We start from the raw sequence: 10966 nt of genomic DNA on the forward strand, positions 1-10966 counted from the left end.
GAAAGAAAAAGCAAAGTCTACAAGAGATGTAAAATTATATCAAGAGATCAAACCTACACCTGATTGGCATCGCAGAAGAAGAGAGAGAATTGGAGAACACCTTGGAGTGAGTATCAAAGTAATCAAAAAAATGTTTTCCCATCTCACCAGAGATGGAACCAACCAAACACAAGTACACAGAGAACCCAAACAAGACATCAAATGAGAAGACCAAACCCAGCACATAGTAACATGCCTATGCAAAGTAGGCACAAAAGAAAAAATCCTAAAGAAAGCAAGAGAGAAAGGTCAGACTACCTACCAGGGAAAATCAATCAGAATAGCAACAGACCTATCAGTAGACACACTACAAGAAAGAAGGGACTTGAATCCAATATTCAAAGTTCTCAAAGATAAACTATTTCAACCAAGAATTTCCTATCCAGCCAAGCTCAGCTTCATCAGTGAGGTAGAATTAAAATCCTTCCCAGGCATCCAATCCCTAAGAGATTTTGCAGGTTCTAGATCAGCTCTATAGGAGACACTTAAAAAGGTAGTAAGCACAGAAGAAAGAAAGAAAGAAAAAAGAATGACCACGCACTTCCCAAGAGAACAGCCTCTCACAGAATCAACAGAGAATACAAAAGAAAATAAGCACAACAACAACAACAAAACTTTAAAAGAATCTCATGATAGGGAAAAACAATCACATTTCAATAATCAGCTTGAATACAAATGGACTAAATGCACCACTGTAAACACAGAGAATGGCAACCGGATTGGAAACCATGGCACAAAATTTACTGCATCCAGGAAACTCATCTTGTCACAAGGAATGCATCCCATAAGATTGAAATATTGCCATGCACCTTTTCAGATCACAGTGGAATAAAAATAAATATCAACACCAACAAAGTTTCCCCAAAGCCCACAAAGACATGGACACTAAACAGCATGATGCTAAACAACTATTGGGTCAACACTGAAATCAAAGCAGAAATTAAAAGATTCCTGGAAATAAATGAAAATGAAGAAAAATCTTACCAAAACGTCTGGGATGTCATGAAATCAGTTCTAAGAGAGGAATTTATATCTCTATGAGCACACAACAAGAAAATTGAAAGATCACAGGTTGAGAACCTAACAAATCAACTAAGGGAGTTAGAAAGAGTAGATCACCCAAACCCTAACTTTAGCAGAAGAATCCAAATCACCAAAATAAGAGCCCAAATATGGGACATAGAAGACGAAAATAACATAGAAAACATCAGCAAAGCAAAAATCTGGTTCTTTGAAAGAATTAACAAGATTGATGGACTCCTAGTCAGAATGAGCAAGAAAAAGATACAAAAAATCCAAATAAACACAATCAGACATACAAAAGATCAAATCATATCTGACCCTGAAGAAATACAAAAGATTATCAGAGATTACTATGTACACCTATATGGAAACAAACTTGATAACATAAATGAAATGGAGGACTTCCTGACATCATACAATCTCCCCAGGTTGAAACAAGAAGATATTGAGAGACTAAATAGATAAAAAATTTGACTCTGTCATAAGAAAACCACCTACCAAAAAGAACCCTGGAGCAGATGGCTTTCCAGCAGAATTCTACAAAACATACAAAGAGGATCTGACACCAATTCTACTGAAAGTATTACAGGCAATTGAGAAAGATGGAATTCTCCCCAAATCATTTAACAAAACTAGCATGATACTGATACACAAACTTAGAAAATTTCCAACAAAAAAGAGAACTATAGAACAATATCCCTTATGAAAATAGATGCAAAAATCCTCAACAAGATTCTAGTGAATCTGATCCAAAAACACATTTCAAAAATCATCCAGCATGACCAAGTAGACTTCATCCCCAGGATGCAGGGCTGGGTCAACATTTGCAAGACTAGAAATGTAATTAAATACATCAACAGATGTAAAAACAAGAACCACGTGATTATCTCATTAGATGCAAAAAATTCTTTTGATGAAATCCAGCACCCCTTCTTTGATAAAAACCTTCAAACATCTCAGTATAGAAGGAACAGACCTCAAAATAGTAAGTGCCATCTATGATAAACCCACAGTTAACAAATTGCTAAATGGACAGAAACTGGAAACATTTCCCCTGAAAACTGGAATAAGACAAGGTTGCCCACTCCCACCCCTCTTATTCAACATTGTGTTGAAAGTCCCAACTAGGGTAATTAGAGAAGGAAATCAGGGGTATCCAAATAGGAAAAGAGGAAGTCAAGTTATCTCTCTTTGCTGAAGATATGATCCTATACCTCAAAAATCCAAAAGAATCTGTCCAAAACCCGCTTTCACTGATAAAGGACTTTGGTAAAGTTTTGGGGTACAAAATGAATGTGCAAAAGACAGTTGCATTTTTATACACCAACAACAAGCAGGCAGAGGACCAAATAAAAAACACAATCCAATTCCCAATAGTCACAAATAAAATGAAATATCTTGGCATCTTCCTTACCAGAGAAGTGAAAGACCTTTACAGTGAGAACTACAAAACTGCTCAAAGAAATTCAAGAAGAAGTCAACAAATGAAAAAATATTCCATGTTCATGGATAGGAAGAATCAACATTGTTAAGATGTCCATCGTACTAAAGGCAATCTACAGATTAAATGCAATACCCATTTATTTATCAACATCATTCTTCTCAGACCTGGAAATGACAATACAGAAATTCATATAGAAACATTAACAACCACAAATAGTTAAAACAATCCTTATCAAAAAGAAACAAAGCAGGAGTTATCACACTTCCAGACTTCAAACTTTACTATAAGACTACAGTAATCAAAACAGCCTGGTATTGGTACAAGAATAGACATGTAGACCAATGGAACAGCATAGAGATTCCAAAAGCAAAGCCTCAATTTCTCAACCAACTCATCTTTGGCAAAGCCTCCAACACCACTACTGGGCAAAGGAAAACCTATTCAGTAAATAAATGGTGCTGGGAAAACTAGCTGATCACATGTAGAAGATTAAAACAGGACCCCTACCTATCACCATACACAAAAATTACCTCTAAATGAATCAAAGACCTAAATGTAAAACCTCAAACTATAAGAATCTTAGAAAATGCAGGAGACATCCTTATGGAAATTGGAACTGGCAGCCAATTTCTGATCAAAACTGGTAGTGACCATACCATAATTAATAAGATAGACAAGTGGGACCTCATCAAACTGATGAGCTTCTGCAAAGCAAAAGAAACCATGAAAAGAGTAGGGAGACAGCACACAGATTGGTAAAAATTTTTGCCTACTGTATATCTGACAAAGGCCTAATATCTGGGATCCACAAGGAACTGAAATGGGCCGAAAGGAAAAAACAAACAGACCCATTAAAAAGAGGGCAAAAGGCATGAATAGACATTTCTCAAAAGAAGACAAATGGGCAGCCTCAGACACATGAAAAATTACTCAGCCTCACTCATCATCAGAGAAATGGAAATTAAAACCACATTGAGATACCATCTAACCCCAGTAAGAATGACCATCATTAACAAAATAAATAGCAACATATGTTGGTGAGGATATGGAGAAAAAGGAATGCTTCTACACTGCTGGTGGGAATGCAAACTAGTGTAATCTCTTTGGAAAATAGGGTGGTTATTTCTGAAAGAACTAGAAATTGACCTTCCTTATTACCCAGTAAATCCCCTATTGGGAATATACCTGGAGAAACTCGAATCATTCTACTAAAAAGATACCTGCACAGGCATGTTTGTTGCAACTCTATTACAATAGCAAAAACATGGAAGCAACCATGCTGCCCATCGAAGCTGGACTGGATAAAAAAAAAAATTGTAATAACTGTACACAGTGGAATATTATGCAGCCATAAAGAAAGACAAACATATGGCCTTCACAGTAACTTGGATGGATTTCGAGTCTATCATTCTCAGTGATCTATCACAGAAACAAAGAAGAGAGTGCCATATGTTTTCACTCATAAACAGACCTTGAACAATTATCATAATAGTATAAGAGGATTGGCGGTAGTGGCAAACTGCCAGAGGAGGGAGGGTGGGACTGGCAGTTGAGGGAATCTGCCAGGGGAGAGAGGGGCACAACTCATCAACAAGGGTACCTGCATAATGAAAACTTTCTATACCTAACTCTTGTACCCCACGTCTTTAAAAGAAAAAGTGAATAAAAAAGAAAAGAATTACAGACAAAGTTGAAGTTTCTCCTCACACATTTACTTCCTTATTATTCATTTGTATACTTTTATATAAATATATGTATTAAGCACAATTTAAAAAATAAAAAATAATTTGGAAAAAAAAATGGCAAAAATAAAAATAATTTGGAAAAAAGAGGTTTTATTAGTGAAGATTGGATCAATATTATATTTATACATGTTAATTACATTTACCTAGTCATCATTAATTAGTTAGTTGTCTTGAAATTATGACCCCCTCCCAAACTAGAAATTCTGAATAAACTACCAGGATTGACTTAAAAGCACCTGAAAATGAAATGAAAAAGAAAGTCATTTGTACAAGTTCACATTTCACTATAAGTAGTACTTACAATATATAATAGATCATGAAAACGGTAGCATTCAAATAATCTTATAAATTAAAGGATTTTAAAAATTCAGGAAATATAGTTCATAATTTGGTAAAAGGCATGCATTTGCTTCTGTCCTATTTTTAGCATTTCTATCTAGTAGAAATTCACCAAATAAAGTATTTGGTCTGACTATATTGGTTTAAATCATTGCAACTATTCTAGATTATAAATGACTTACAAATTATAGGAGAGAGTTTACATTCTCCTAACTGCATTTTACTTTTTTTCTCTCTTGACTTACAGGCAATCTTCTTTGTGTCCCTCATTATATTATTCTCAGAGTACATTAATCTCACACTTTTAAAAATAATTATCTGCCAGACTTATATTGATTGTAGCTAAAGCAACTCTTCTAAAATTGTCTTTTTTAAACATCTCTTATTCTGAGGATAATTAGAAGAAAGGAAAAGTGAACATAAAGCTAAATTCTGTTTTTATATTTTAACAACAATAACCAAATACTCTAGCATAAGTGTCCTTTCATTCATTCTTAAATACATGCTAAAAAATTATACTAGAGTATGTCACTTAGAGGCCAAATTCTGTGTCCTCCCTAAATATATGCATGGGCTAAAAACACATTAATTAATTTCAGAATCCATTATAATGTTATTTGCCTAGAGAATGGGAAGTTGAAACCTCACACTGGCAAATTTTTACTGAACCAAAAAAAAAAAAAAGTCAGCATTAATGCAATTTCTTCCAAAAATCAGGTGACACTCTTACATTCTAGGAAACCATTCAGGCTTGACAGCAAGTAAACACTTTTAAATTGGAAAAGCCTTTAGTTTTCAAAATTTTCTCTAAGTTTTTATTTTCCTTTTAAATTTTGAGGTCACTAATGTTCCACTCAAGTACACTTCTCATAGGTTTTGCCCACCGTTCCCCATGTACTTATTTCCCAGTTGAGCGTTATCTCAAAGAAAATGTTAATCTACCTCTACTTTTAAAAAATAATTATTTCTCCCTGATTGATATAAATATTAGACTGACCTACATAAAATTACTAACATTCAAGCATTTTAATCTACAAAACTTGCTTTTTCAGATGATTCAAACTAATATCAAAATTTTGAGGATTTTTTCATAGTAGGAAAAAAAACTCTAATGCATTCAATAATAAAAATCAGTTTTCTTCTTAATTGTTAGGATTTCTGATAGTTTAACTTTTCTGGATTTAGAACTATCTACTACATCGTATGAGTAGCCACCATTTTTGCCTAATATTATTACCCCTTTTGCTAATTTCAGAGACAGTTTTATTCTTTGTTTGGTTAGGAAAACAAACAGTGTTACAGGAGTAAGGGTCTTAATACAGAATTTTGAGATAACATATATTTGGGGGGCACATATAGGTAGGCTATAGCTGGAAGCCTAGAAAAAGAGTAACTATTGACGTCAGTGAAGCATAGGTTGAGGTGGGTGGGGAGGAAGCCACAGACCACAGAGACTTTCAACAAGTCTCTTTTTCCCAGAACTGCTAAGTCAGAGACAACAGCAAATCATCATGGAGAGAACACCAAACCATCACACCTGACAAGGATCTACCTTAGTGTCTGTCACTTCACTTCTACTTTCCTAATTTCACTCAAGTCAGAGTAGCTGGAATTACAGTCATGTGCCACCACACCTGGCTAATTTTTTAATTTTTTTGTAGAGATGAAGTACTGCTATTTTATGTACACTAGTCTTCAACTCCTGGCCTCAAGCAATTCTCCTGCCTTGGGCTTCCAAAGTGCTGGGATTATAGGTGTGAGCCACTGTAACCAGTCTCAAATTTCTTTTTTCTTTTTGAGTTGGAGTCTCACTCTGTCGCCGAGACTGGAGTGCAGTGGCCGCTCCCGGCCACCGCACCCTCGACCTGCTGGGCTCCAGTGATACTTCCACCTCAGCCTTCCGAGCAGCTGGAATTACAGGCGCCCGCTACCATGCCCAGCTGATTTTTGGTTTATTGTAGAGATGAGGTCTCTCCAAGTTGCCCAGGCGGGTCTCGAACACCTGGGCTCAGGCAATCCACTCACCTCAACCTTCCAAGACGCGGGATTGCAGGCTAAGCCACCGAGCCTGGCTTCACATTTCTTTTAATGAGATACTCAAACATGTATTGATACTAGAACAAAGAAGGGGATGCCATGGAAAATATGTCCTAGTCTTAGAAGGTGATAGTGATGATTCTAAGTTAATTACTGACAGTCCACCACAGGCTCTGAGCCTGAGATTCACTTACGTGATCATTCAAAGATCATTTGTGTCAAAGGGACTATTGCCTTTTTCAGACAACCAAAAGATGTAAGTTTAAAACTGAGATAGTTATAACCACTCAAACACACATACATAGGCACACATACTCAACTCAAAGGTTTTGCCAGTAGAACTAAGTGAAAATGCTTTTCATGGATATTTAGAAAATATTGTCCCTTTTTGGTCTATAGGCATCAAAGAAAAGTAATTGGTAAGGGTTAGAATGCAAGTCAGGCATATTAACAACATTCCTATCATACTCTGAAAGAAAGATAATCTACCTAATCAGCTTCTTTGTGAGTAATGAACCTCACACCTGTCTGGTCACTTCTGAGGCCCTCTGCTTCTATTAGAGAATTAGTCAAGTATTCGTGAATTAAAACTGCTACCCACTAGGTCTCTAAGTCACCTGATAATCATTAATATAAATAAATATAAATAACCATGAAACTAGAGAAAAACATGTTTCCCCCCACGGGAAAGCTGTTTCCAAAGTGACAAGTTCTTGTTTTTTGTTTTGTTTTGAGTCAGGGTTTCAATCTATTGCCCAGGCTGGAGAGCAGTGGCACAATTACTGTTCACTGCAGCCTCCAACTACTGGGCTCAAGTGATCCTCCTGTGTCGGCCTTGTGAGCAGCTGGGACTACAGGCATGTGCTACCACACTCAGCTAAATTAAAAGAAAAAAAATGTAGAGATAAGGTCTTACTATGTTGCCCAGGCTGATTTCGAAACCCTGGGCTCAAGTCATCCTCCCATCTTCGCCTCTCATAATGCTGGGATTACAGTGTATGAGCCGCCATGCCTGTTCAAGTTTTTGTTTTCACAATGTTATAATTATTATGGTATAATAATGATATTATTTTTGTACCAATCAGTCTTTCCAGTTGGATAAAACTACCTATTTGCAAAATACATAAGAAATATATAAAATAATGCTTTTCATATTGGGATTTTAAATACTTTTAAAATAATTCAATGGATTATTTCTTTAGACTATAATTAAAAGAATAAATGATTGTCATTATTTGTATATGCCAAGCATCTTTTTCCTATAAGATATATATTCTTTCTTATTTCATCATCTTTAGAAATGTATGTGACTGTAATCAAAATTAAAGTGAAAAAATGGTGAATCTTTGATGTGAATAATTTGCAAAACATATACATAGAACACTGGAGACTCAATGGATGTAGCATGTTGTCTCTGAAATTATTGTAATGTTACATGAGTTGGAGAACATGCGAAAATGAAGTTGACAAAAAGAAACTAAAATTATTACCGGGTTGAAATAGCTAAGAACTATATTCAGATAGACAATGAATGTAGAGCAGATACAAATATAATTTTAGACCAGTCAGAGGTAAGGGAAGGAAGGATCTTAGAGTCTTGAAAATTAGAAAAATAAGCCAGGCTCAGTGGCTCAACCTGTAATTCCATGCCTTGGGAAGCTGAGGTGAGTGAATTGCCTGAGACCGTGGGTTCAAGACCCACCTGGGCAACTTGGTGAGACCTTATCTCTACAATAAATTAAAAAAAATTAGCCGGGTGTGGTAGCGTGCGCCTGTAGTTCCAGCTACTTGGAAGGCTGAGGTGAAAGGATCGCCAGAGCCCAGCAGGTCGAGGCTGCAGTGGCCAGAAGCGGCCACTGTATTCCAGTCTGGGTGACAGAGTGACTCCAACTCAAAAAAAAAAAAAGAAAATTAGAAAAATAATATTGAATTTTCTACTTAATGAAGAATGAATTAAATTGATACCTTATGAGGAACAGAATCAAAGTAAAATAAGAAATCTTAATTTTGCAATTCTACCACCAAGCACTTTTTAATGTGTTATTCTGGGTACCTTTTCTTATTATATATGAAGCACATAGAAAGCATTTTATCTATTTTATTTTTACCATGTCAGACAACTTATTTGCTTCCTGGTAATTTATTTTTTATTTTTATTTTTTATTTTATTTATTTATTTATTTATTTTATTTTTTTTGAGTTGGAGTCTTACTCTGTCGCCCAGGCTGGAGTGTAGTGGCCGCTCCCGGCCACCACAGCCTCGACCTGCTAGGCTCCGGCTATCCTTCCGCCTCAGCCTATGGTAATTTAAATTAATAAAAATGTATAACTTGAATAGTTATCATACAGATGATTTTTACCAGAGGTGAGACTCCTTGTTTCTTAAAATTTGATTAGTTCTTATTATGAGATTATAATTTTTTCATTTTTGTAAAAAATACTTACAATAAAATGTCTCAACGTTTTTGAGTCTAAATGGTGATTTCTGTTAATATTAGAGATTTAGATGGCTTACACTGTTTTTTTAATTAAAATTAAAACATCTATACTTGAATATTTTTATTTTAAAATAGATTTATATTTACAGAAAATTTGTGATCATACAAAATTCCTATGTAATCAACTAAATTTCCCTCATTAATAACAGTATATATTAGAATGGTACATTTGCCACAATTAATAAGCCAATATAGATATATTATTATTATTAACTGGAGTACATAATTTCTTCAGATTTTTTAGTTTTTACCTAATCTCCTTTTCCTTTTCCAGGATCCCATCCAGAATACCACACAATATGGAGCTGTCATGTCTACATAGGCTCCCCTTGGTGTGACAACTTCTTAGACTTACTTTACTTTGGATGACCTTAACAGTTTTAACAATTACATATCAGACATCTTTGTAGAATATCTTTCCATTTGGATTTAATTGATGTTTTTCTCACAATTAAGTTGAAATAATATATGCTTGAATATTATAGAGAGGAACAAAAGTTTAAGATTATCATTCACTTGGGTTAATTTATTTTTTATTTTTTGCTTATTAGTTGTAGAAGTTCCTTATATATTTTGGATGTTAACCCTTTATCAGATACATGTTTTGCCAATATTTCCTCTTATTCTGTAGGTTGCCTTTGCAATCTGTTTCCTTTACAATGCAAATTGTCTTGTCAATTTCTGCTTTCGTTATTTGTACTTTTGGTGTTTTTCTTTTCTTTTTTTTCTGAGTAAGATTCTCATACTGTTGCCCAGGTTGGAGACCAGTGGCAGGTTCACAGTCACCACAACCTCTACCTGCTGGGCTCAGGTGATCCTTCTACCAAAGCATTCTAAATAGCTGGAATAATAGGTACACTCCACCACACCCGGCTTTTTTTTTTTTTAATTGTAGAGATGAGGTCTTGCCAAGTTGCCCAGAGTGGTCTAGAACCCCTAGTTTCAGGCAATCCTCTTGCCTTCACCTCCCAAAGTGCTGGAATTACAGGCATGAGCTACCATGCCTTTTTATCCAAGAAATCATTGCCAAGGACAATGTCAAGAAAAATTTTCACTATGCTTTCTTCTAGAAGTTTTATGATTTCAGGTTTCAAATTTAAGTCTTTAACCAATGTTGAGTTGATTTTTGTGTAGGATGTAAACACAGTCCAATTTCAATATTTTGCATGTGATATCCAGTTTTCTCAACATCGCTTATTGAAGAGACTACACTTTTCTCATTGTCATTCTTAGTACCTTTATCAAAGTTAATATGGGTACATAAGTGGTTTTATTTCTGGGCTCTCTATTTTGTTCCATTGATCTGTATGTCTGTTTTATGCTTGTATCATACTGTTATGATTAGTAGAGTTTGTAACAAATAATCTCATTCAAAAGTGAACAAAGAAATTGAATAGACATTTCTCCAAAGAAGACATATAAATTATGAGCAAGTATGTAAAATAGACAGTCACTAATCATCAGCAAAATGCAAATCAAATCTATGAAGAGATATCATCTCTTATGTGTAAAGATGGTTATTATTTTTAAAAAGACAAATATTGATGAGGATGTGGAGAAGAGGGTGTCCTTGTACACTGTGGTGAGAATATAAATTGGTATAGTAACTGCAATATGAAAATTAAAATTGAGCCCTTTCTACCCTTGACAGCTTTGGAGGGCATTTGACTGAACAATCTCAAAGATAGAGGGAGAAACTGAGCCAAAATATTTGGAAAGAGAAGATATAATATTTATTATTAAAAAGTCTAAGTGAGAAGAAGGAATACATATTTTTTTCATTTTCATAATGGCCATTACAGGTAAGTTAGGTGAATCAAGAATATAAAGAAGCTAATGCA

Source organism: Carlito syrichta, unplaced genomic scaffold (assembly GCF_000164805.1).
Source record: "Carlito syrichta isolate Samal-C Ts95f unplaced genomic scaffold, Tarsius_syrichta-2.0.1 Scaffold315109, whole genome shotgun sequence".
NCBI lineage: Eukaryota > Metazoa > Chordata > Mammalia > Primates > Tarsiidae > Carlito > Carlito syrichta.